This window comes from Puma concolor, chromosome B1, assembly GCF_028749965.1.
Source record: "Puma concolor isolate L17-30 chromosome B1, mPumCon1.1.hap2, whole genome shotgun sequence".
Taxonomy (NCBI): Eukaryota; Metazoa; Chordata; class Mammalia; order Carnivora; family Felidae; genus Puma; species Puma concolor.
Genome location: NC_141670.1, coordinates 60,228,676 through 60,255,634, shown reverse-complemented (window position 1 = coordinate 60,255,634; position 26,959 = coordinate 60,228,676). Strand labels below are relative to the sequence as shown.

Genomic DNA, 26,959 nt, shown 5'->3' with positions numbered 1-26,959 from the left:
TCTCTGTGCTGACGGCTCAGAGCCTGGAGCCTGCTTGGGATTCTGTGTCTCTCTCTCTCTCTGCCCCTCCCCCGCTCGTGCTCTGTCTCTGTCTCTCAAAAATTATAAATAAACATAAAAAATTTTAAAAATTAAAAACAAAAACATTTGAAAGCCACCAGCCTGTAGAACAGGATCTGAAGTTTTCCTCCACAATAATTAACAGGAGAAATTTTGTTAATTCTTGTTTAAATTCATGTTTAATAAAACATGAAGTTTTCCTTCCCGGTAATTAACATGAGAGAATCAGGGTGTTCTTACTAAAACAAGTGGGTGTGTTGATAAACTCTAAGGAATATAGAGCACTTTGTTCCTCACAGGTCTCTGCACTGAATGTAGTTTTAATCTGTGGATAATATCGAACCATTTTATTGTTCTAATGGTTTCTTAAGAACAAGTGTTGTGTACCCCAAAACAGGAGGCGCAAAGTATGTGCTTTACATTTCTGATGGGCTTCTCCCAGGGCCCAGCCAAGGAGAACACAGTGTTGACTAATGACTGACATTCAGTTTGGCTGTTTTACTGTCCTCTGGTAGTTTTGGAAGGAGTTAACTTATTCTGCTGCAATTATAATACTTAAAGTAACTCATTGCTTTCTATTCTCAAACTTGAAATACAGGGGCTCATTTCTTAAAGGATGAAAAAAATCATCGTTCCAGTACAGCTAAATCGTCCAGCAAATGTAGATGGAAGAAAAAGAGAAAACCCCTGTTCTTTGCTTCATCCAGAGTAGGCAGTTAATTGAAAAATAATCCTAGCCCCTTAACCTTAAAAATTTTTCTAAAACATTCTTTAAACCATACTATTCCTAGTCACCATGAACATATAGGCAAATTCCTTGTCACTTGTACTAACCCATCTTTTATTTAGATAATGAATTTGGGACTGGTGTTGGGAATTCAAGTTCTGTCTCTTAATGGAAGAGTGTGTACCATGTACTTCAATGTAGTTCTGTACTTCTTTTTCTTTCTTCTTTTTTCAATGTTTGTTTATTTTTGAGAGAGAGAGAGAGAGAGTGCACAAGCTGGGAAGGAGCAGAGAGAAAGGAAGACACAGAATGTGAAGCAGGCTCCAGTCTCTGAGCTATCAGTGCAGAGCTTGATGGTGGGCCCCAACCCATGAACTGTGAGATCATGACCTGAGCCAAAGTTGGATGCTCATCCAATAGAGCCACCCAGGCACCCATGTAGTTCTGTACTTCTTAAGTAACCAGTAGTGTGTGTGTGTGTGTGTGTGTGTGTGTGTGTGTGTGTGTGTGTGTGTGTGTGTGTGTGTATAAAAAGCACATGTGAAGTAATTGAAAATCAGCATGTCTGTTTGACAGGTAAATTCTTGAAAGAGCCTATGTAGGGGCGCTTGGGTGGCTCAGTCAGTTAGGCTTCCGACGTCCGCTCAGGTCATGATCTCACGGTCTGTTCTGTGAGCTTGAAACTACGAACCGTGAGATCATGACCTGAGCCAACATTAGATGCTTAACAGACAAGCCACCCAGGTGCCTCTGTAACATTCCTACTTCTTAAGGGAATTAGCAGATTGGCACTTTGTTGTCCCTAAAGAAGGTATATAATCTGTGTGCCTCTTATCAGAGGCAGAGTGCATGTCTGTTATAAAGGAAGAAAATATAAAACACTTTAAAAGTTCCTCTTTTTATAAATATTAGCTGCTAACTTTTAAGCTTCTATATTCTAAGATAAATTTCTTCCTTGTACCTTATGCAAAAATTAATTCCAGATTGATTACAAAAGACATAAAAGGAAAAGTTTGATAAATTCAAATACATTAAAATAAAAAACTTATGATCATCAAAAGACATTACAAGTGAGTAAAAAGCCACAGAGTAAAAAATATTTTTAAATCCTGTAGACAATACCAGACCTCCATCCACCACAATATGTAGCTTACAAAGTAAAAAATTCCTGCAAATAACTCTTACAAAAGGAAAAGGCAGTCAGGCAATTAAAACAAAAAAAGGTGTAAGACGTGAACAGCTGCTTCCCCATAGAGGGAATGGGAATTCAGATTGCTAAGAAACATGAAAAGATGTTCAACCTCATTCGTAATAAGGAAAATATGAATTAAACCAACAAAGATATATCATTACACTCCCACCTGATTGGCAAAAAATTTAAAAGTCTGACAATACCAAGTTCTGACAAGGGTATGAAGTAACAGGATATTTCATACAGTGCCAGTGAGAGTATAAATTGGTAAAAACCACATTGGAGGAGAGTTTGGCATCATTTGATGAACCCGGTGTTACACAAACCTTGTGACTTCGCAATTCCACTCTTAAGTATATTCTTCAAAGCAGTGCTTACTGGTGTGCACCCAGGGTCATGGATCAGAATGCTCAGAGCAGCCAGAAGCTGGCAGCATCCCAGAAGTCCATTAACAGTAGAACAAATAGGGAAATTGTGGTAGAGTCATTCAGTTCAGTATTATTCAGCGAGTAAAATAAATGAACTATACCTAAACAAAACAACAGGGACCCATACTCCCAACATGATATGGAACAAAAGAAGCAAGACAAGGGATACATACAGTATGACTCCACTTAAATAATGCCCAAAAAGGGGAGAGACAAAGAGGTGCATACATGGAATAGTAAAACTATTAAAGAAAATCTTGCAAGTCAGGATTGTAGGTACTGAGGGAGGCCAAGGGTCTGATGGGGACAGCACATGCAGGACATTTCTGCAGTGCCCAAGTGCCTGGCTTGTTCTACTTTTTGACCTGGGCAAAGGTTACATGACTTCTTTGCTTTATAAAGCTTTGTTGAGCCCTAAACGATTTTTAAAAAGACATGTAGATAGAAAACAAATCTAAGAATTACTTAAAAGAGGGAGAGAGAGAGAGAGCTATCCCCCAGAGCCCCCAGATACATTAGGCTACACTAAGTACCTGCAGCCCAAGGAAAGTAATAGAGTTAGAATCTGTCTCATTTGTTACTAGTAACACCCAGCTGTGCTCAGGGAGGCTGGCGCTCTGGCAAACCTTCTGTGGCCGCCTCATCACTATACCAATAACAGCAGCTGTGAATAGGGTCCATGTGAGCAAATGAAGACTTTCTTCCAGAAGCAGGGGGCAAGAACAGCATGGCCAAATATCTAGACAATGCTTGGTTGGTACCGCCTTTTTCTTTTTTTTTTTTTTTTTAATGCTTATTTATTTTTGAGACAGAGAGAGACAGAGCATGAACGGGGGAGGGTCAGAGAGAGGGAGACACAGAATTTGAAACAGGCTCCAGGCTCGAGCTGTCAGCACAGAGCCCGACGCGGGGCTCGAACTCACAGAGTGCGAGATAGCGACCTGAGCCGAAGTCGGCTGCTCAACCGACTGAGCCACCCAGGCGCCCCAAGTACCGCCTTTTTCTTACTGATTATAGGAGTTCTAACTATAGGAGAGGCTGGGGAAAGTAATGGAACTCTGTGCCCATGAAGAAGAAGGAAACATGGATTTTTGGCTCCCAGCCAGCAACCTCAGCAAAATTCCTTTGCTCCCCTCTGGCCATTCCCCGATTCACTGCCTACAGCAGCGAGGAGTCACCTATTAGGAATTCTCTAAGAAGGGGAAAACTGCTTCACTTATTTGCACAGTGACTGTCCCAATGTCTGAATTCTGGGTCCTCAATTCTAGGTCCCGAACAAGAGTTCATTGTTCCAGCAACACAAACCAACAAACACCACTCAACAGTAAGGATCTATAAAAAAGAATCTACCTGACCTACGAAACTGCTTTCTGGCTCACCAGGGAAACAAGGATTTCTTTAGTTGCGAATTGTCTCAGGGATTTTTTTTTTTTTTTTTTTTTTTATTTTTGGCTCCCTCGTGGGCCATGACCGTGAGGGTTTAAAGAACGGCTTCGAGGCCTGTGTTGTTAGAAAGAGAGAGAGAGAGCACTCTGCTGACCTTGGCTCGGTGAGGACTTTGGCGCAGAAAGGTGAACAGCGTGTGCTGTCAGTGGAAGCTAATTTACACCCCGTGCGGGACTGAGGCCTGCTTGTTTGGAGTTGTTTTTCCTGTGCTTACAGGATTCCTGGGAATGCTGTTCAGGCATGTCTCTGCTGGTGATGTGCTGTCATCTTTCTCTTTTCCATTTACAGTATATAGCTTTTACAGGTGTAAACAGCCTGGACTTTTTAAATTATTACTCACCGTGTGTGGGAACAGCGTATGTTAATGACATGCATATTGCTTTGCTCAGTATTGCCCAAAACAGCACCGGGTAGGAAATTTATCTTTGCAGATTTTATTTTTCTGATGGAAGTGAAAAAGGAAGTGTGTTACTTCTTAGTGAAGCCATTTGGAAATACATTAACTCGGAAACTAACATGCTGTACGTTACAGCTCACTAGGGAGGTTCCTGGGATAATTCCCCATATTTGTCCAAAAGTTGTATAAATCAGCAACCCATTGGCTTATCACAGATCTGGTAATCATCTAGAAGCTAGCTGAGGGTCAACAAATAGACATGTTTCAGGACAATCTTCAGAATTTCAAAACCATTATCTTTCAGTACATAGTTGCTTTAAAAAACTAATAATTAAAGTCCCTTCACATTGTAAGATTCTGTGGCTCTGGGCATGTATGATCTCTCTGGTTCATGATGATGACAAATGTGGATGCAGAGCCCCATAACCAAGTAACCCCACTTGAACTTAAATTGGGGCTGCGTTTCTGGGGAGCAGTGGTTAAACAGTCACAAAATATCTGTTTATAGAGCCATATGCCCACACCTGTCCTATTATTAAATAAGCGTATAAATTAGGTTTCCTGTTCGTTGTGATCAGGTAAGTATTGTATTTGATGGTGCACAACATCAAATCTTTGTCAGTGTCTTAAAAGGAATTGTGTTTTCATGCCAAGAGCCACATATTGAGAAGAAATGTGAATGAATGCTATGTGTTTTCTCTGTGAAGAAAAAGGACCAGGAGTGGCTCGTTTCCAAAACGAGAACATTAGCTGACAGATCGAGGTGGGAAGCTAACATCACTCTGCCATACGTTTTAAGGGTTGGTGTTCAGTAGGTAACCAAGCCTTTCCTAGGCTGTAGGCGGAGTCTCTAATACAGTGGGTAGTAAGTACACTCTCTCCTAAAGAATGTGAGATTGGAGGAAACTTTGCATTAAGGGAGGGGGACTTAAGCATGGGCACTGTTTGGAAGGAAACACAAATAGGAGAGTAAGAAAAATAAAAATATTTAGAGAATTTTCCCCCCATTTGAGGCCTGAAGCACCCTTTCCTTTCCTGTGTCCAATCCAATGCTTAAACTTGCCCAAATTTCCTTTAGGGTTATGTCCAAACTCATTTTCACAGTTCTGCGCATGCGGGGCTCTTGCACAACTTCGTGCCTCTCTGTGCATAGTTTTTCCGTAAGTTGGAATGCCCCTTCCCCCACCAACCCTTTAAACTCCCACTTAACTCATATTTTGGGGGCTCAAAAGAGACCTTTGTGAACTGAGACCCTCCCTCTTCTTCCCCCTACAGAGGTAATTGTTTTGACCTTATCTGTTTTACCTCCTGGTGAGTTATAGCATTTAGCACCTTATAATTATAGGGCATAGTTTATCTCTGTTTCTCTATTAGAATGTGAGATGTTCGAAGGAAGGGATTTTATCTCATTTATTATATTTGTTCCCCTTAAACCTGGCCCAGGGTCCAACACAGCGTAATAGATATTCAGTAAATGTTAATTGTGTAGTCCTTTGAGATCCAATCATCTATCATTTTTTTAATGTTTATTTATTTGACAGAGAGTGTGAAGGAGGGGCAGAGAGAGCGAGAATCCCAAGCAGCCTCTGCACAGTCAGCACAGAGCCCAGTGTGGAGCTCTGTCTCACAAACTGTGAAATCGTGACCTGAGCCAATGTCAAGAGTCAGACGTTTAATCAACTGAGTGACCAAGTGCCCCAACTATCATTTTTGAATACAGAATCAGGTTGCTATTCACTTATTCTTGTTTGCTCCAAATTGAGTAAAAATATAATTTAAGGGGCGCCTGGGTGGCTCAGTAGGTTAAGTGTCTAACTTCAGCTCATGTGATCTCACATTTCATGGGGCTCTGTGCTGACAGCTCAGAGCCTGGAGCTTATTTCAGATTGTGTGTCTCCCTCCCTCTCTCTGCCCCTCCCCTTCTCGTGCTTGTTCTCTCACCCTCTCTCAAAAAAAAAAAAAAATATATATATATATATGTATGTATATGTATGTATGTGGTGTAAAGGGTCTCCTTCCAACTGGGAGAACTGGTCATTGAACATGGATAATTTTTATCAAGAAGTGAGCAGTTAGAGTTGAAGAGTTAAAAAAAAAAAAAAGTAAAATAGTTCTTTCCTGGAGCTTACAACTTGTTTGACAGGGTGTGTGTGTGTGTGTGTGTGTGTGTACATACACTTACATATATACAGTTTTACTTGCTCTTTCAGCAAGTGCGTGTAGAGTGCTAACCATGTGGCTGGAACTGTGCCACATGGCACTGGAGATCCAAATGCATATACCATGGCACCTGGCCCCAACATTTAAATACCAGTGTAGAGCGTGGTGTGATCCAGAGGCAGACAGAAAGGGAGGAGCTTAGCAAGAGGGGAAAACAACATAAGTAAACGTTACAAGTTAAAAAATGAGCATGGAGTTTACAAAGGGCAGTGAGGAATCTGACAAGATTGAAGGTTTTACAGAGCTATTTGAGGGCCAATAAAAAGCTGTAAATAGCAAAATTTTATATTATGCTGCAAGAATTTGAGAGCTGTGAGGGACTGTTGAGCAAGGTGAGTGATATTTAACTGAACCTAATTCTGCAAACACATGTCGATTTCTGACTGTATAGAAAGCGCTGTGCAAGTACTTTGTGTGACACATTCAGAAAAAAATTTTATATATTTATAAATACATATATATTTCATTTTTTTTAAATTTTTTTTTACTGTAAGCCACTGGTGTTCCTTAGGAAAGTGTGAGAATTCCTAGAGGCCTGCGATGAAGGTGCCTTCTTCCAGAGAGAATTTGTCCTGCCAGATGTCTAAAGAAAGCACCAGTCTGGTGCTATTTCAAACTAAATCCAAGGCCTGAGGGTGTTTTTTTGTTGTTGTTGTTTTTGTTTTTGTTTTTTTTTTAAATCATCCTGATGATGGCAATCTGGGTTGTAAATCTTCAAGAAAAAAAAAAAAAAACAGCCCCCTGTAACTTTCAGTTTCTTGGGACTATTTTTCTCCCGTCTTCTGATACCAAGGTAGCTTCCTTTGTAACGCCCTCGCCTTAGATGTGTCTGTAGGTCATTTTACCTTCTGGTATACCCTCTACTGAGGGCCTTTTGGTGAGGGGTTTCAACGTGAAAGAGTCTGTGGTTATTAGGACAGCCTTGGGATTTTTTCTTTTGTCTCTTGTTTTTATGAGGCCATGAAGACTCAAGCTCATTTTCTAGCTTCTGAAAAATTCCCTCAGGGTAAAGCACCTTTAAGTACTCTGCTTACCACTCTATGTTCCTATCTTTATTTAAATTTCCCCTTATAAATTCTTATTTCTTGATAGTGTTACAGTGTTTTAAGAAAGTGATTTTTGCAATTTATCATGTGTTTTGTTATTGTTTTCAGTGAAGGGTCGAGATACCCAGGCAGGTCTATTACGTGAAACAGAAATTCTAAAATAAGATTTGCATTTTAGGTAATTAGCTATGTAGAGGATATATGGGAGAACAAATTTAGGGGATAATTATGATAGTACAAATAACAAGTAATGGGGATCTGAACCAAGGCACTTGGAGTAGAAACAAGGGAATGGTAAGTTCAGTTTTGGACTTATGTTTGAGGTGCTGGTGGGCATCCTAGTGGACATATCTAATATGGGGTTGGAAAGATGTTTCTGGAACTCAGAAGAAAGGTTGAGACTAAAGACATATTTCAGTCATCCACATAGACAGAGTGATTAAAGCTATGGAATGGGAGAAATACCCCAGTGAGGGTCTATAAAGTAGAAAAGAAGAAGGCTGAAGGCAGATACTTGAGAAAAACCTACATCTAAGGATCAGATGCAGGAAAAAGTGAAGTTAGTGAACAAAACTAAGAAGGAGTGGTCTGACAAGTAGAGAACTGGGAGGACAGGGTGTTGTAGCAAACAATGGTGGTTGGTGTCAGCCTCTGAGGAGGGCTGGGCTCATTCCTACCATGGTTTAAGATTGGGTTGGGGGGGGAGCACTAGGAAGAGGCTATTGGATTTGGTGCTTCAGTGGCCACACAAGACCTCTTCAAGGCCATTTGAGTACAATGCAAAGGGAAGAAGCAAGATTGTAAGAGGGTGAGAAGAAAATAGAAAAGGGGTATGTGAAGACAGCAAGTATCGAGACTGTGCTTTTAAAACATTTGGTGATGGGGGCACCTGGGTGGCTCAGTCGGTTGAGTGACTGACTCTTCTTGGTTTTGGCTCAGTTCATAATCCCTGGGTCATGGGATTGAGCCCTGCATTGGGCCACGCTGACAGTGTGGAGCCTGCTTGACATTCTCTCTCCTCTCTCTCTCTCTCCACTCTCTGCTTTCTCATTCTTTCTCTCTCAAAACAAATAAATAAACATTAAATTAATTAGTAAATAAAATAAAACATTTGGTGATGGAAGGAAAGAGAAAAAAATGGTGTCTCAGTGATCCAAAGGTCCTTGAGGGAGTGGGAAGTGGCCTTAGGATGAGAAACATTTTCCCATTGACAAGAGGAAGAGATTTGAAGATTGGAAGTTCAAGAAAGCACGATAGCTGGATGTGGGCCCTGGATATGGAAGGAATGGGACCTTGAACACCAGTTGGGGCTTGGATAGTATTTCAAGGGAATGGAAGCACTTCCCCTCCCAAGTTAGAGGTTGAGGAGGGAAAATTGAGTGATCTCCTAGATGGACTAGGTGTGGAGGGACAGGGAGAGAGATGGTACCTTGAGGAGAATGGGCGAGGAGAACAACATCTATTACAGTGACTCTTTGAAGGAATCAACTTTGTACCCAAAACAAAAGATTGTGAGTAACCAAAAGAGACAGAATTGCCTGGGTTTATGGTTCAGCTAACAAAATGAAATGTGACTTCTCCAGGATGCCTTTCTGATCTTCTTGCTTGGTCTTTCCCCAGTACTCCTATAGCAGCTGTGCTGGGTTCAACACGTTCTTGTTCCTTCACTTCTCCATTAGTACTCACCTCAGTGGAATTGTCTACTTGGAAGGGAAGATAAGTATCCTGATCCACTTTTGTCATCAGTAGATAGGGAAGTATTTTTTAACCAATAGGTATTCAAAAAATGCTTATTGAAAAGAAATGGGAAATTCAGAATATTAAGAAGATTTCAAGGAGAAAAGGATATGTTCAGCTTTGGGTGTTAGGGGTTTGGAGTAGGAGTATAAAGACCAAATAGAAATATGGGTTAAAGGTGACAGTCCTACCCTAAGCTACATGCTGAAGATCTGGTGAATGAGATACGAGAGGTGGTTGCCATAGAGCTGTTTTCAGGAAGTTTGTTAGACAACATGGAAAAGCCCAAAGGCATGAAGTGGTACATCAAAGAGTAGGAAAACGTATTTCAATAAAAGGAAAGGAAGAGCATGAGGTGAAAATGGTTATGACGACAGATGAGATACATGTCAGTAAATGACTTCGTGAAACTCTCCTTGTTCTGTTAGATTGGTGAACAAAAAGCCAGACTTCGGTTCACAGGACACTACCTCGAACTGTGGCTTGAAACCAGTTAAGAGCCAAGCAAGGATTACTCTTGACCCTCTCAGTCCAAATCTCAGCTCCTTAGAAATATGTCAGTACAGACCATTAATAAGAGGCATCCAGCGTGTGCTCAGATTCCCTGCTGTCTGCCATTTCATGAAGCTCGTTAGTTTACGTTCATCTGTCCAGACAGTGTGTATGTAAAAACATCTCTCTTGGACCTCATATGGTTGATCACAGAACCTGTCAAATAGAGAGCTGATCTGCCTGGATAGAAAAGGAGGGCGGGGTCTGTGGAACATAGTTTAGCAGAAATTTCAACAAGGAAGCGTCCAGGATGGCAGTCTGAGTCATGACCAGATGTAAGGGGAGAATACATTTCCAACACACTGCTGGCAATAATTTAAGTTACACTCTCTCTCATTCTCCTGCCTGCTAGTTTGCAAAGATTTTCCAATTCAGGGGAGATTTCTGCAGCTCTTCCTAATAGTAGTTTAATGTGAAGACATTATGTTATGAGCTTGTTACATTCACAATTAGGCCTCCTTGATGAGTATTTAGGTTCAGAGTCAAATCTGAGGAATCAGCTTCCAATTATACTCATTTACTTGAAGTTGTATAATGAAGAGTTATGTGTGTGTTTCTCTTTGCATTTGAAACAAATGTGGAGAAGCATATGGCAACCATTTTCCTTCTTTCCCCATCAAAACCTGGAGTATAAATACGGGTGTGGAAATTACAGCCGGCCTAAAAACTGCACAGACTCCCAACCCCCACATCCACTTAAGGGTTTGAATGCCAGGCTCTCTGGGAGAAAGGCTAGCAAGGAGGGACCTCCCTAAAGGCAAATAGATGGTTGGAATGCTAGTGTGGAAAGTCTCATTGTCTCTAGGGCTTTTTCAGGGTAGATTTTTTTCTTTTGTAAAAGGTAATCGTTTTGAAAAACATAAATTGGAATCCATTTCCTGCCCCAGGAGGGAAGGTCCAAATGATGCATTTTTCCCCCTCAAAATAATGATAACTCCAAGTAAAGATTCAGGCCTGGGGAGGGGGGGGGGTTACAGAGGGGATGATATTATTGACTTTATTGGAACCATAGAATTGTCTTCTCACTTCCAGATTAGTGCTCTTCTTACTACATCATGCCACGAACACTCTTGTAGGAACGTACAAGAAGGACCTGTTCTGAGAATCCTCCCCTGCCTCAGAGCAAGATGGTTACAGTCAATTTAGGATGAAAAATTAATAGCAAACTCAAATATATACTTAAATGGCAAATTTGACGTATATATTATTTTGACTCCCCTCTGCAAAACAAAAAAAATCATTCTTTCAGCTGTTTTGAAAGTTATTGTTATGACCAAATCATGTGTGTTCATCAGAAACCTTCTTTGCCACCTCCAAGCTCCACCTCATGGTGTGCCCTGAGCCCAGAGGTAAGATGAGAGGTCGGGGGAGCTCAGGGATGGGGCAGAGAAAGAACCAAGCTAAAGCGAACTCTGAATCCAGTCGGGAATGTGTGGGATGAGGCAACAACAAAAAAAATGTATTTAAGCCTGTCAATAATAGGTTTTGCCAGCATTTTTTAGAAGTTCCAGACCAGTCTCAGAAAATACATGATCCCAAGAACATGAAGAGGAACGTCAGTCAAGTCACCCCAAATTTATGGCTGAATTTGGGAATCGCTCCTGTCAAGACCATGAATCAAAATCTAGGAACCAATAACCTTTTTAGTTCTGAGAGTTAGAAGTTTAGAAATTATTAGAAGTTATTTTAATCCAGTAATTCCTGATTTTTTTTTCACTTAAGAACTCTTATTTTAAATCCCTCCACTAATGTATCAAATGTGTGTACCAGCAAAGCAGGGGCAGTGGAGGTGGAGATCCATTAAGTGATGGCTAAGATCGCCTGTCTTGAGCAAATATATGGTTTCTGCTGGGCTTCTGAGGATTGTTGAACTCTTACCACATCGGGAATTCTGATTTAAAATATCTGTGTTTTAAGGATGTGGAAAGTAAGATTCAGAGGTATGAGATGACTTCCCCAAAAGTGATACAGCTGCTTTGCAACAAAACTGGCTCCAGAATATAGGTCCCCAAGCCCAGTCTTGGGCTAGTTTCTTGATGTCAGTGATTGTCCGTGATACTTCCCAGAACATTGGGCTTAAAGTGAGCAATGATGGTCTTTCCCAAATCTTGGTAGAATGTTCTCAATTTAGATTTTTTCTCCCATAAAACAATGAATTTTTTGATGTTTTAAGGACTGCTACCACTTTCCTTCTTAATGACAACAAGATGAATGTGCAAATGTAAACATTAATTTCAAAACCTCGGAAACAGACTCTCACAGATGTCTTTTTCACGGACATGTGCTGTGACTGTGCTTCAGTACTGCAGGCATGCAAAGTCGGTTTCTTTTAGCAGAACTGCGTGGTGTTCCTATGGTGGAATTAAATAGAATGGTGTGTAGAGTGTCACAGATTCCATGTGCTGTAAAACCTGAACGAGTCTGAATTCACAAGCCACGTTGTATGGCACATCCAGATTCCTTCAGGTTACAGCCAATGGGAGTGATGGAAGAAAGTACGTCTATAACGTACATCCTGCCTGTATCCAAGAAAGATTTAGGGCTTCTGTCAACAAGAATTCATCCAAGCCGGTTTGAAACTGTTCAAAATCAGAGGGTAATACACTTTGGGAATTTGGTAAGCTGAATGTTATTTCCACATTGGTCACCATGGTGAACACAAATAAGCAAAATTGGTGGAATGGTAACAAGGCGGAAAGAAAATGTGCTTTCTATAGAATTTGATCTGTTCTCAGGAATGATCAGTGGTGACCATAAAGGCTGGTTGCAACATCTAGTCCAATAGCTGATAAATAACAGGGCTTTGGTAATTAGCACGATGGACGAGGGAAAGTACTGACTATTTTCAGTGGCTAAATGAGAAATCACATTAAGCGATAGGATATCCTGTATGTTTATATTACTTACCTTTGGAAACCAGCTCTGATTCTTTTTCAGGGCAAGTGTTAGGAACAAACTGTGGCTCTTTAATCACTTAAGGGTACTTCTGGGAAAATAGCTCATTCTTAATTTCTCTGCCGAGTTAGACAAGAGCTAATTGCAAAAGGATTAAAACCTTGAAAACTGCTTTGTTCAGCTTATTGCTTCAGGTTTCCCTTTGGAGTGTGGATGATGTGTTTATTTGACATAATAAATACCACCATCCGCTTTGTTCCAGGAACCAAAAGGCTATGTGCTTGCCCAAGGAATTTCTCAGTTGTTTATATGTAAGGAAACACTGCTCTGTTTTATTGGATGGAGCCATTGCAACTTCTTTCTTAAATAGGGAATGCAGAGAGCTGTACTTTCCCCACACACAGAGAAACCAGAAAAGACCCTTCCACACTCCAAATGCCTGGTTGTTTTCAACTCCGGAGAGCAAAGTGAATTAACAGTTACTGAAAGGGGTGTGTTCTTTACTTAGGAAGCTTTTCTACATGTTAATTGGAATATGCATTTGAGCCTATGTTATAGATTTCTTAGAATATTAGATGGGAGTATTTGCCATTTGCTATATATAGGTCGGAGAAAGTTGAAAACAAAACAGAACCGCTCTATGAGCCAAATTGAAGAGCCAGAATGCAGAAGAATAAACTAATCACAAGTTAGGCAGCCTGGAGTTTTTTCTGGGCTTTTGTTTCTTTTTAAATACATACCCTGCCACATGAGGAGGGCAGTTGTGTGAAATGCATGCTTTGTGGTGACTTAGAGTGTACGCAACAGAGCAGTCTTCCAAACAGCTGAAAGCTCTCTGGTCTCTTATGATTTCCAAAAGGTACTCCTTAAATGGGCATAACTGATGGGTGATTGGCAAGTGAACAACAGAGAAGGCTGAGTCAGAGTGACCTGCTGAAGCCAGCCGGGTGTCCGTGTGCGTGTGTGTGTGTGTGTGTGTGTGCTTGTGTGTATGTGTGCATGTGCGCGCGCGCGTGTGTGTGTGTGTGTGTGTGTGTGTGTGTGTGTGTGTGTGTGTAGGAGGGGGGAAGCAGTGGGCAAGGGGCGGGGGTTAAGGGAGGCTGCAAGCTTAGCAGAATGTTTGAACAAGACAAAGAGCAGTTCCAGCAACCAAATAAGGAAGTCAGCGCCGAAGGATTTCAGAATAGAAGTGTGTCAGAGACTCAAGGCAATCTGGGAGAGTAAAAACAAGCAAAGAAAAATGTCAAAGGATTTTTGTTCCACTTACACAAAATATAGAAGGAAAAAAGTATCTCTGGTCCTTAAGCAGTGATAGAAATGCAAAGCATATCTTTCCCCTTCTGTTGGCTTTTTGTAGACATGTGTCTGAAGAGATGTTTAGAAACTCTTTGAGCAGCTGAAATAATAAGCATTTTTTTGTTAAACATGAAAAAATGCAAGTTGTACATTAGAAGCACTGTAGTATTCCTTTTATGTATAATTTATGAAACTTGTCAAAGATGATAAAAGTTTCCAAGAAGCCACAAAAATATCTTGAATCCCATTTTCAGATGTGCTCTGAACACTGAGTTACAACTGTGTCCATTGAGAAAAAGCTTACCTCTTAACAAGTTCATTAAATATCCATTAGACATATTGTCTAATTAAATATGTTGATAGTTACTGAAGAAGATGTCAAAGGAGGCAATTATGCAGAGAAACTGTCAGTGCCTGTTTTAATCTTCCCAGTCTCATCTCCCAAATTCTCTATAGTGGCAAATAATATTTGTTACCAGTAATATGAATTAACATTGATTTTATTTTGATACTTTTTTGTAGCGTGGGTGGAGCAGAACAGAGATTTGGAAGAATTTCAAGACATTCGTAAACATAGTTAGAAACACCTTTTTGTGCTATAGAAACGACATAGAGAAATTGTTTCCAATAACCAAGAAATCATTTAATTTATGTTCATAGCCAGGAATAGACAGAGGGCATTAATCTTGTATCAGAATTTGTTTAAATCTTAACTAAGTTTTAAACAACTTTAGGGTAAGATAAGTGAATGAACCTACCCTTCTGCTCCTACCCCAAATACACAGTTGGCTAGCCCTCAGTTGAATCAAAAACTACCAGAACACTGCTTACTAGTAAATAGAATTTGCATGTAGAGCTAAGTGGAGGGCAGAAAAGGTCCACCTCGTCCATGTCGAGGTAATCTTAGAATGCGGTGCAATCTACTTCCGAAAATAACCACTCTTTAAAAAAAAAAAAAAAATTAAGTTTTTAAATGTTTACTTATTTTTGAGAGATAGAGAGCGCAAGTGGGGGAGGGGCAGAGAGAGAGGGAGACACAGAATCTGAAATAAGTTCCAGTCTCTGAGCTGTCTGCACAGAGCCCAGTGAGGGGCTCAAACCCATGAACCGCGAGATCATGACCTGAGCCAAAGTCGGATGCTTAACCAACTGAGCCACCCAGGCGTCCCCAAGAATAACCAGTCCTTTTAAATTTAGATATAAACCCTATTTAATTTTTTTTAATGTTTATTTATTTTTGAGACAGAGAGAGACAGAGCATGAGCAGGGAAGGGGCAGAGAGAGAGAGAGAGAGAGAGACACAGAATGTGAAGCAGGCTCCAGGCTCTGAGCTGTCAGCACAGAGCCCGACGCGGGGCTCGAACTCACGGACTGTGAGATCATGACCTGAGCCGAAGTCGGACGCCCAACCGACTGAGCCACCCAGGCTCCCCAAACCCTATTTAATAAGCCACTGTTATTTATCAGTTTCTTCAGGAAGATATCAGCCTCATGAAAAATGTTTATCGTTACTAGCAAAGAATTAAAATTTTTAAAAACGTGCAATTTAGCAATAAGTGTCAAGAGTTATACAAACAGTATTTGACCCCAAAGTTATACTTTTCAGTATTTGCCCTGAGGAAATAATTCATAAGAGGAAAGATGTATAAGCCTGAAAATGTTCACTGTAGCATTTTGTTAAAATTTCAAAACAAAGAAAGAAACATAGAGCCAAAGAACACAGAATGTTAGTCCTCTTGTCTTGATTAAGTAAATAATATGCAGCCACTAAAACTAGCAATGATAAGGCTATGAAGGTGAAAACATTAATGATAAATAATATAATGAGGGTGTAAATTTAGCTTATAAAATTAAATACTCTCAGTGTAGCTATGCTTTGAAGACTGGAAAAGAACATGGGGAAAAGAATCATGCTAGTGTATTCTGATTATGGATACATTTTTTGTTGCCTTTATTGTATGTTTTCATAATAAACATTTCTGAAAAAAAATGATAAAAAAAACTAAGGCAATTTCCAGGGTAAGAAAGAACTGAGGCTTCAGAGTTTATCTGTACAGCAAATATAAATCACAGAGCTCAGTGTGCATCAGGATACTGTGACAAAGTTAGTGATTTAGAGAACTGCTTTATGTACTGACCCGGTCTGTCGCTTATCTGCAAAACAGCAGAGCCAGCTGTAGTCCTCTGAGAGGGACACAGACAAAATATAACTTCAGAGGCTCCTGGACCATTTCTCTGTGATCTCTCCAGAATAGCTCTGGCAGAGTTGGTACAGGATTCAAAAGCCTTACCAACGGTGCTCCAGTTGAAAGAGAAGACACTGGATCCACCCCCACAGAGATCTCCTTCTCAAAGCACTGGATGGTACCCGGTAACAAACCTTGGCATTGCGAGCTCAGAATTCTAGTCTCTGCCCTCAGAGAGAGCAGTTCATTTCATCTTTCAGTGCTTTGTTTTTGATCCCTCTGCTACTGAAAATAATTATAAAGACTTCCAAGTGTTGAGGAAGTACTTTGCATAAAGCAGCTCATTTGCATTATTCACAGGAAAAAGTTAATTGAGACTTAGAACAGTACACAAATTATATACCCAGGTGTCAAAAAGCAGAGAAGCAAAGAAATCTATCTTTATAGAATTTCCTGTGATGATTTATAATAACTGGATAAAAATTAGAGATGTTAGCTATAATCCCATCCAACTCCCTATAGTGCACATTTGAAAATTGAGACACAGGACTCGAAGAGAGTTAATGGTGGAGCCCATTCGTTTGTTGAATATAGTATTTAAGTCCCTAATGGATGTTTTTCTGTCCAGTCTCTATTGCCCTTCCCTTCTTGCTCTTTTCCTGTGGTGAACTTAAATGACACTTCCATCAGTTTTGTTTTGATAGACTAAGAGTTGGAAGGAGCTTTACTCTATATTCTTAGTCAAGGTGGTACCTTAGTCAAGGTGGAAGCAACCTTGCTTCATCTAGTTTCTTATTTAGAATATAGACTCCTTGATGGCCATGTTTCTTAGTAATAACAATAGAAATTGCTAAACTGTTGCAACAGTACCATGTACACTGTGCCAAATGATTTACAGCGTCTCAGTGAACCCTCACAGCTTTATTTCCATTTTACAGAGAGGGAAAATGAGGCATGGAGAGGTTGAATGGGGTATCCAAAAACGTCCGCTTAACAAGTGACAGAGTTGGGATTCAGATCCAAAGCATGGGCATTCGAATATGAAATTGTATGACTTCAGTGAAAACTTTGAGGGTACACTTAAAATATCACGAGCAGGTGGCAGTTCTCTGCAAAATAACCACAAGTATGAGAAAGAACTTCCACTCTAATTCAGAAAATAAAACTTTGGGCTTCAAGAAGCCGGGTATCCAAATGGCAGTTTGTCCGTTTGAATATGGGAATGATAATTACAGAGACAGCTCCAAAAGTTACCTGCATGAATAAAAATTTGGAAGTCGATACATAAAATTTGAAATATAAATCCGTGAAGCAATGAAATGATACTTTTTTTTTGTATTAAGGGAGGGTTTCAGTTCAAATGGTTGAGAACTGATTGTCTCTGCATTTTCTTACGTTATGGGCCCTGCCACATCAACAGGAAAAAAGATTTGGCAGGTCAAATGTTCTGCTTGTGTACAACTTCCAAACTCCAAGCATAGGAGACATAAAGCTATAATAATTATCATTATTACTGTAATTATAATTATTCTGTAACTTACAGGATGGGAGGGGGTCCAGGCAGTGGCAGGGGAACTCTAGACCCCTGCTGTGCTTTCTCGTCTTCAACTGTCTGGAAGACATTTCCTTCTTATAAGGAAATAATTGGAAGGAATTACTTTGACTCATTCCATACCCCTCCCCAAATTAGCGTGGACCAAATGGCTTCATCTTAAATTTTCATGTTCGAAGCTATGTATCTATGAACCAAACTGTGCCAAAGGTAAAGCTGGAGATGGAAGTCTGAAGCATACCCTCAGCCAGATATTGTCTGGTGACTTGAGTTGATTACCTATTTGTTCTCCACCCCTTTCTATCTTTGCTTAAAACCATGAGATACTAAGTTTTTTGGTCATTTATCCTTGTTAGAAAAATATTTTGTATATATTATGTGAATGTGTGTGTACATCTGTATACAAATATGTACATACAGGTATATTTCGTGCATGTGTATGTGAAAAAATATATACGTATTATGACATATGTTGTAAATATACACAAAGATAGAAAGGTTTAAAGGATAAGATGAATATAGAGATTTTAGTATTTTTTTTACTTCTCAATGGATTATCATTGAAAACCACTGCTCTCTGTAATGCCCCAATACCCATTTGAAATGTTGCCACAAAAGTCCTACACCCAGCTCAGGGTGGGTTGACCTTAGGCCTCATCTTAGAACCATTTAGCTGAAGAAAACATGCAGCTCAGCCTCTTCAATGAATAGATGAAGAGACCATGAGACTAAGGGACTTTTGCCGAAATATCTCATTTCTAAGCATTTGATGAGATGATTTGTTATATTTAGAGCCTGGTATACTTGAAATTTGTTAAGATGGTAGCTCTTAAGGGGCATCTGGGTGGCTCAGTCAGTGAGGCAATGGATTCTTGATTTCAGCTCAGGTCATGTTCTCATGGTTCGTGGGTTCGAGCCCCACATCGGGCTCCATACTGACAGTGCAGAGCCTGCTTGGGATTCTGTTTCCTCTGTTTCTGCCCCTCCCCCGTTCATGCTCGCACACATGCACACTCTTTCTCTCTCTCAAAATAAATAAACCTTAAAAAAAATTTTAAACTACCGTGTTGTATACCTTAAATGTATACAATTTTTTGTTTACCAATCACAGGTCAATGAGGCTAGGAAAAAAAATCAGTTTTCAAAAAATAAGTCTGAGTAGGTATATGATAACAATGAACTGAGTGTAGCCATTGTTTTACCAAATAGCTGAGCTTTTTTGGTAGCAAAAGAGCTCTTTGCTCACCATGAACAAGTTGAAATGGAAAACTCCTTAGGAACTTAAAAAGTGAAAGGTAGAACATTTTGCAGATGAAGTTGAATGACACCAGATCAGTAGAAGCTGTGGGCAAAGTGGCTGTATAACTATAACTGACAGCGTGGTAACCCAGGACGTATCCGGAGCTGCAATGCTAACTTGGAATCACATATCACCATGTTGTTAGCCTGCAACCCAAGGCCAACTCGTTCTTCAGACGCAAGTCCAACTTCTAAGTGCTTAGGGATTTTTGTTAAGCCTTTTAAGGGTATTCACATGAATTAACTATTGTACTTTACCTACACTCCCGTAATTCACTTTCAGTGGGGCAGTTTTATTTTCCCAGATGTGCAGTCTGTTCACAGGCGAGTTATGAGTAATTAACTCGTAAAAGGAATGTCCGAATGAATGAACAACTGCAAAGCACCTGTTGTTAACAGCTGATTTTGTCTCCTCACTTAGATTATAACGAGCTTGAGCATATGAGACTGTGTTTTCTTCTTTTAAAACCTTGTGACACCTACTGATTTAGGTTCACACAGAAGACTCCGTGAATAGAGACTAAGTGGTAGAGTTTGTCTTTCTATCTGATGAAAGGAAAGTGTCAAGAGTTCAGGCAAACATCAGCTACCTAAGATTAGAGCTGCATTATGACTTTTATAGGCCCTAGGCTCTTTTGTCTTGGTGTGTCCCTTTCTCCATTAAAAAAAAGTTAGAATTGTATTGTTAACTGCATTGGTATAGAGATGAGTGTAACCCAAATTAGGTTCATTATTGTATAGTAGTCCTCATTATAATTCTTACATTTAGTTTTTCCTAAGTATAAAAATACTTAAAACTAAAAAGTTTTTTGTGGGCTGCCGAAAGTGTTGTGGGCCCTAGCCACTGTGTCCAGAGTGCCTGATGAGTATATTGGCCACCCCTAAGGTTATGGATGCAGGAGCTGCATAAACCACAAATGTCCTCATCTATTTTTACTGTCATTGTAGTAAAGAACGTTGCTAGCCACTTGTAACTTCTTCTGGTTTTCCTGATGCTTCTCTCTGAGTAACAACAGGTGGTTCAGGGATTTCAAGGATAGCAATTCCCTTCTCCTTAAGTAGCACCATGTGGCCCCGAAAAGCCGGAGGGTGCCCCCCAGCCTGCACCCTGCTAGAGCTGGTCACGCGGTCTTTCAGCCATGTCGTGATGACTGTGAGGCAGGTAACTGAATCCAGAATGAATCCTTCTGTGATGCTGAAAGACTGTGCCTTTGTTCTCTGATATGGAGTCAACTTGAGAGGATCATTTTTGTCAGACCAGTTTATCCATTGCTGGGACGCAAGGTTTTGTTAAGTGTCATCCACTTGGGCAAACAAACAAGGGAACAATGACACCAAAGTTATGTCAGGCTTCTTCCGTGCCACCCACAAGTGAAGATGGAATAATGTTGCCGTCTATAAGCTAATGAACTAAATGCAGCTGTGGTGCTAAACATGTATGTACCTGTTGCTAATAAATTAATCTCTATTGAAGCTTTTCAAAAATTGAGATAATGATTGGCAGAGGGCTTGGTTTTCAGGAGGCAAGACTGAATTTAGTCCTTATGATTGCTGTCTTTTTCTTTCTTGAATTGAAAACTTTACCTTCTGAATCTTAACCTTGTCAACTTTGCACAGAAATGACACTTTTTAAACTGGTGCTCTAAGCTCCGATGACTCTCAGCACAGTCTTCTTTCTTTGAACTTTATTTATGTGCCACATCTCATTAAATTTCATCACATATTATGAAAGATGTGGCCATTTGAAAACATTTAATAGGTAGCTAGTTTCTCTGAATAAAGCAGATTGAACCAAAGTTTAATTTGAAATGTCACTTGATATCATCCCAATCAAGTGGCCACATTACCTCAAAATCAGTTCCCTTTGTCTTAGGCTACTAAAAACAAAAAGGGGTGCCTGGGTGGATCAGTCAGTTAAGCATCTGAGTTTGGCTTAGGTCATGATCTCGGGGTTTGTGAGTTCGAGCCTCGCGTCGGGCTCTGTGCTGACAGCTCAGAGCCTGGAGCCTGCTTTGGATTCTGTGTCTCCCTCTCTCTCTGCCCCTCCCCTGCTCATGCTCTGTCTCTCTCTGTCTCAAAAATAAATAAAACATTAAAAAAAAAAAAGACAAATATACTGATACAAGAATAATGATCTTAATTCCTTGGGACCATACGACTCTCATTCACATCTAGTGAACTCATACATAAAAATCTTTATTTTTATCTCTTGAAAACTTTTACTTCATTGTATCAGTGGCAACACAGTATAATGGACCCATCCTTTAATAGGCTTATAACAGGCAGTATCAATATTATTGTCAGTTGTTGTAACTGTCCATCATATAAACTGTATATCAGATAAATTCATTCTTTTAATTACTGTTACCAAATATTTCCTCTTATGAGTTTTACGATCTACAGTGAAAGAGTTTTCCATTGTAAAATGTGTCTATTAAGTTTTTATTTTTGAAGAAAATTTAATTAGAATATTTACCCCTTATTCTCTCTCTTGTCTCATTCCCTTTCCGTGCTAGAGCCTTGGTTTGCACATTTTATTGTGTCAAAGATGTATACAGTAAAACCTTGGGTTGCAAGTAACTTCTGTGAGTGTTCTACAAGATGAGCAAACATTTCTAATAAATTTTAACTTGGTAAACAAGTGATATATGTCAAATGTCACATGATCACAACTGAGCCAATGGTTCTTGAAATTCGCTTTGATATCCAAGTTCTCTGGATTACAAGCATGTTTCCGGAACGAAGTATGCTCGCAGACCAAAGTTTTATTCTACCATAAAATAATCTCCCCAATTCTTAGTAGTCAGGTATCTTTGCCCACAGACTTTTCATTGCTGCCCTCAACCAAATCCCTGTGTATTTCCCTAATGAGAAAAATTAAGTACTTTAGAGAACATAATCCTATTAATATGAACCAAAGGATTAGTTTATTAATTCAAGGGGATGGATGCTCAAGTTTAGGATGTAAAGGATTTGGTCGAGGAAAGGTTTCGGAGTTAGGGAAAACAGGCCCAGTGCCCTCCTCCTGGCAAACGTTTGCGTTTAAATTGTCCTCCTGAGAAAGGCACTGCAACACCCACAGCAGCTCCATTACTGAGGTAGTTTTACTTCCTGTGTTTCTGGGAGCAACAATGGAATGCTGGCTGATCTGTTTGTTTTCGAAGTGTCCAAAGCATCTATGTGAAATGTAACACAAGCTTCCTTATTTTGCTGTCACCAGAGGTAATAGTATCAAGAGAATCATCTCACCCATAACCTCCTGAACTGCCATTGGGATTAGTATAAAATCTGAAAATGTGTAATCTTAAACTGATTATGTCATATTTATCTATTATCAGTCACTGTATTTTTAAGGCACAGCTTAAGGTATTTCTAATGCAGGATGAAGTTAAACTAACCAGTCAACTGATAACAGTATTTCGCCATTGACTCAGGAGAGTCGCATAAAAGTCAAATTCCGGCTCTTAACTATGCCTTTTCAGTAATCCACGTGGAATCTGTGGATGATTCCATCAGAGCCAGCATAACTCATTTGATTTGGAAAAGGATACTCAATAATGAGTCAGATCCTTCTGTGGATGAAGCAGGACATGTTTAGAAACTGCCTTAACTATTTCAGGTCAAACTGACACTGTGTACCATTAAACTTTGTAGTAATAAATTGCTGATTTACTGTTGGACATCGTAGTGTCCTAAGATTGTTAATGGACTCACCATAATTATATACTTTTCACTCCAGATTTATATTCTCTGGAGTTAACAATTTATGTCATTCATTGTTCCTCCACTTGCTTACCCACTGTTTGGTTTTGGATAAGTTACCTAACCTCCCTGTGCTCATCTTCTTCCTCCATGAAGAGGGGCATGGCCATAACAACCATATTTCCCCACGGGTTGTAGAGTAAGATAAAATGTGAGAACGCGTGTGAAGTAATTGGCATAGTGTCAGCACAAAGTAAAGTTCGGGTTATTATTTTCTAGTCGTTCCTAACTAAAGACTGTATTGTGTAAAATACATTCTTGAGACACTAGAAGGTTATAAATATACACATAAAAAGGGGAAGAACACCAGCCTCTACCTTCTACATATCAAACACCATGTTAGGCACTATACACGCAGCCTCTCACTTTATATTCTCAACACTACTCCAAGGTAAATACATTTACCTCCATTGTACAGATGAGAAAACAAAAGCTCTGTGAGTTTAAGTTTATGGAGACAGCCTCTGATTGACCCCAATCTGTCTGGCTCCACAGCCCTTGCCCTTTACAGGGTACCCTTGTAGTAGATCTCTTCAGGCCCCTGCTGGCTCAGATTCTGTGCTTCCTCTCCAGTTGCTTGGAGGCTCAAGTCTTACTTTGCTCACACAAATGCGATCCGTTCTTTTGTTTACAATTGCAGGATCTTTTTTTTTAATTTTTTTTTGCATTCCACAACTGCAGACCTTCTGGTTGTCGTGTTCCCTCTCACATGCTCTTTTATGTTCATTGGGTTCTAGTCACATTTACACAAGTACAAACAGTCCATTTCTTTTCCCCTTCTCCCTCCTCTTAATAAAAAGCTATGTACAAACCAAAGAGCCAGAAAGTTCTCTTGGCCAATGAAATACATTAATTTGTTTTTATGTTGAAACTATGAATTGTCCTTGGAGGCTTGCCCTGTACCTCCTCCCCTAATGGTCTGTCTTCATGATCAAATAATGCACAGTGTTTAGCCTCTTGAGAAGATGCACATTTTCATGTTTAAAGATTTCTTTTGTTAAAATAATTTGGTAGTTGTTGTTATGGAAACAAATGTGTTTCGTATAAAATGCTGCACTTAATTAGAAAAGGTCCATATTCAAAGTGGTCCAAGAGTTTTTAAAGGTGTACATCTTTTAAAATGAATACAGATTAAAGTTAATCTGAAGCATTCTACTCCCAGAAACATTTTCACAGAAATAATATTAATTGGAACCAACATCAGATAAAATCTATACTTGCTGTATACTATTTTCCTAGGCTTGTTCTTGCTGGCTGTATGTGATTGGGAACCATTGCAAAAGTAGTTACCTATAATGAAAGAAATGGTCCATTCAGCTACGATTTTGTACCTTTAAAAATATAGCAACAGCCAAATCAGCAACTTTTTAAAAATGATATCAAAGTGACAGAAATGAATGGAAATACTCCCTTATGCTGAATTGATATCAGAACGTATTGTGCACAGCATTGATCATTCTGAGAAAATACGTAGCAAAAGCCTCCGTATAGAAAATGTGCCAACCCCAAAGCCAAGAGTTAAGAAAATCCCAAGGTTTGGGTAATTTTCATTAAAATATTATTTTAGTGGGGCGCCTGGGTGGCGCAGTCGGTTAAGCGTCCAACTTCAGCCAGGTCACGATCTCGCAGTCTGTGAGTTCGAGCCCCGCGTCAGGCTCTGGGCTGATGGCTCGAAGCCTGGAGCCTGCTTCCGATTCTGTGTCTCCCTCTCTCTGACCCTCCCCCGTTCATGCTCTGTCTCTCTCTGTCCCAAAAAAAAAAAAAAAAAACGTTGAAAAAAAAATATTATTTTAGATAAAATGCCTGAAGACATACTAACATTCTTTTATTGCTACATGTAAATAAAGGGAATGAAAAATACAGATTTTGGCCTTAATTTATATGTTAGTAAAGCATGGTTGAGCAATCAGTGTAGAGTTGGTAGTTTTGTTGTTGTTGTTGTTGTTTTTTGAATGGGCATTTGCTGATGCTATCCATTTTATAAACTATTGTTCCCTATGCTGAGCACATCTGAGGTGCTGTGTGGTACCAGTTAGCAGTTATAGCTGTATATCTATATATATACTCTATGGTTTAGCGTCACTGCCAAGATCTTGTTTGTTCAGTGAACGCCATTTGTTTTTAGTTGTCTTTTGTCATTCTGTTAGCTTTTAACCACCTATGTTTCACCTTTTTCATTTGTGCGAGAGAATATGAAAAGGAATGGTTTGAAGGATTACTTTTACCCGTTCCACATTTCTCCCCAAACAACCAGGCCCTTGAGCAAGTTATTTCATCTCCACAATTAAATTTGCCCATTTGAAGCCATAGGTCTGTGAGCCAAAGCATGCTAACAGTGAAGCTAGTCAAAAGTCCTAAAACACAACCCTTTAAGTCCTAAATGTCAAATATTTCCAGTGTGGCCAGACAGAATCCAAAGAGTGCAGCCCCTGGTCAAATAAAAGTTGATTGCATACTTGTTCTCTATGCCTTTCATCTTACCTTAAAACCATAGAACTTTAAGGTTTAGCTAAGGGAGAATGAAGAAGAACCATCTAAAGAGAAGGTTGTTGATCAAAATCCTCACTATGCACGAGAGGATAGAGTGTTCTTTTTCAGGCTTGGCAGAAATTCCTATCAGTGCTTCTACAGATAATAGTTTTCACAGTTCTGGGACTTGCCAGAGTGATAGCTAAGATGTATCCACGCCTCCCACGCTTCACGCATAAGAGCCTTAAAAGTTGAAAACATTAAAATATTCAGTGTTTTGCACCAGTTCCTTAAATCCCCCTGGATTTGAGCTCTGAGAAATGAAAACTGGTCCACATGAATGCTGCTTTCTGGGCTCCTATGGAAGGAATAAGGCAGATATGGCAGATCTAAGGGGTCACCCTTCTTTTGCTGCCTCTTGAGAGTAAAGGAATTGGATGTTTTCTTGCAGCTAATCAACCTGTCTGTTCCACCCTCCACACCCTCCCGTGGTGGGGAAGCATGTGAGGCGGTAGTAACTCGCGCTTATCTAATTTATTCCTTCTGTGCTCTTGCTGAGAATGGACTCTTAAATCATAATATTTTAAAATTTAAGAACCGAAACTTTAAAATTCATCAAATTAATCCCATTATGGTGGAAGTAAGAAAACTTCACAGAGTTCCACAGTTAATGGCACAGATTACTAAATCCTAACTCCCCTTTTAGAGTTCATTCTTCACTGTCACACTGCAGCCTGCAAAGAAAACCCTGTGATGCGCCAAGTGATGTCATTGCTGCCGCCCTCATGGCCATTTGACACGGGAATGAGCACCCGAGAAAGTCAAAGGCTAAATAGTTAAATAGTTAAATAGTGAATAGTTAAATAGTGAAGTTAAATAGTGAAATACTGAGGTTTTTACCTGCTCATCTTCTCAAAAATTGAAAAGATGGCAGTGCCTCGGGCTTTGCCTAGAAAGAGGACTGCATTATATTGTAGGTTAAAAAAAAAAGTAGGTTACAGATTCATATGTAAATGATGATCTCATCTCGGTTTTATAATGTGTTTAAATACACATACAAAAGTCTGGAAGCAAAGACTGTAGGCTGTTAACAGTGTTTATCTCTGGTAGAATTACGGTGAAATATCCACTTTTGGTTTATTTGAATATTTTACAGATATTTTAAATTTACAGATCTATTTCAGAGGGAGGAAAGTAGAATATCTGTCTCAGGGCTGGGAACCTAGAAACCCGACTGCTCAATATTAATAATGAAGGTAGGGATAAAATTACTTGATACTTCAAATATGCAGTCCACTGGCTATTCAAATCTAGTTGGCATTATTGGCAGTTATTTGAAAGGACCTGCCCCGACAGTAGATGTTCAGTAAATGTTAGGTACTAACATTCATTCATTTATTTTATTGACAGCTTGTTGGGTGTAAAAGAAATTTGGTCACAGTGGTCAAGGAGCTTGTAGGAGAAATAGGACAGAAATAATAGTGTGCCAAACTGACTACTGGAGGATTACGCACAGAGCGAGGGTTGGTGAAAGGAAAATTTGCTGATCTGGCTGGCTTTAGGTTTGGGCCCACAATAAATCAAACAAATTTTATGCAGGAAATTAATTTGGGAATTAATGTGTCCATTTCCTACTTTAAAACACTCTAGAGTCATCCCCATGTAGGTTAAAACAAGTGACTCAGGGCCTCTTGT

General features: G+C 39.7%; 1 protein-coding gene across 7 annotated transcripts in view; it reads left to right on the top strand.

Annotated features, from left to right (window-relative positions):
- PALLD (palladin, cytoskeletal associated protein) overlaps positions 1 to 26,959 on the top strand; it is a 406,810-nt gene that overhangs the window by 290,475 nt on the left and 89,376 nt on the right. The gene's annotated exons all lie outside the window — the stretch shown is intronic.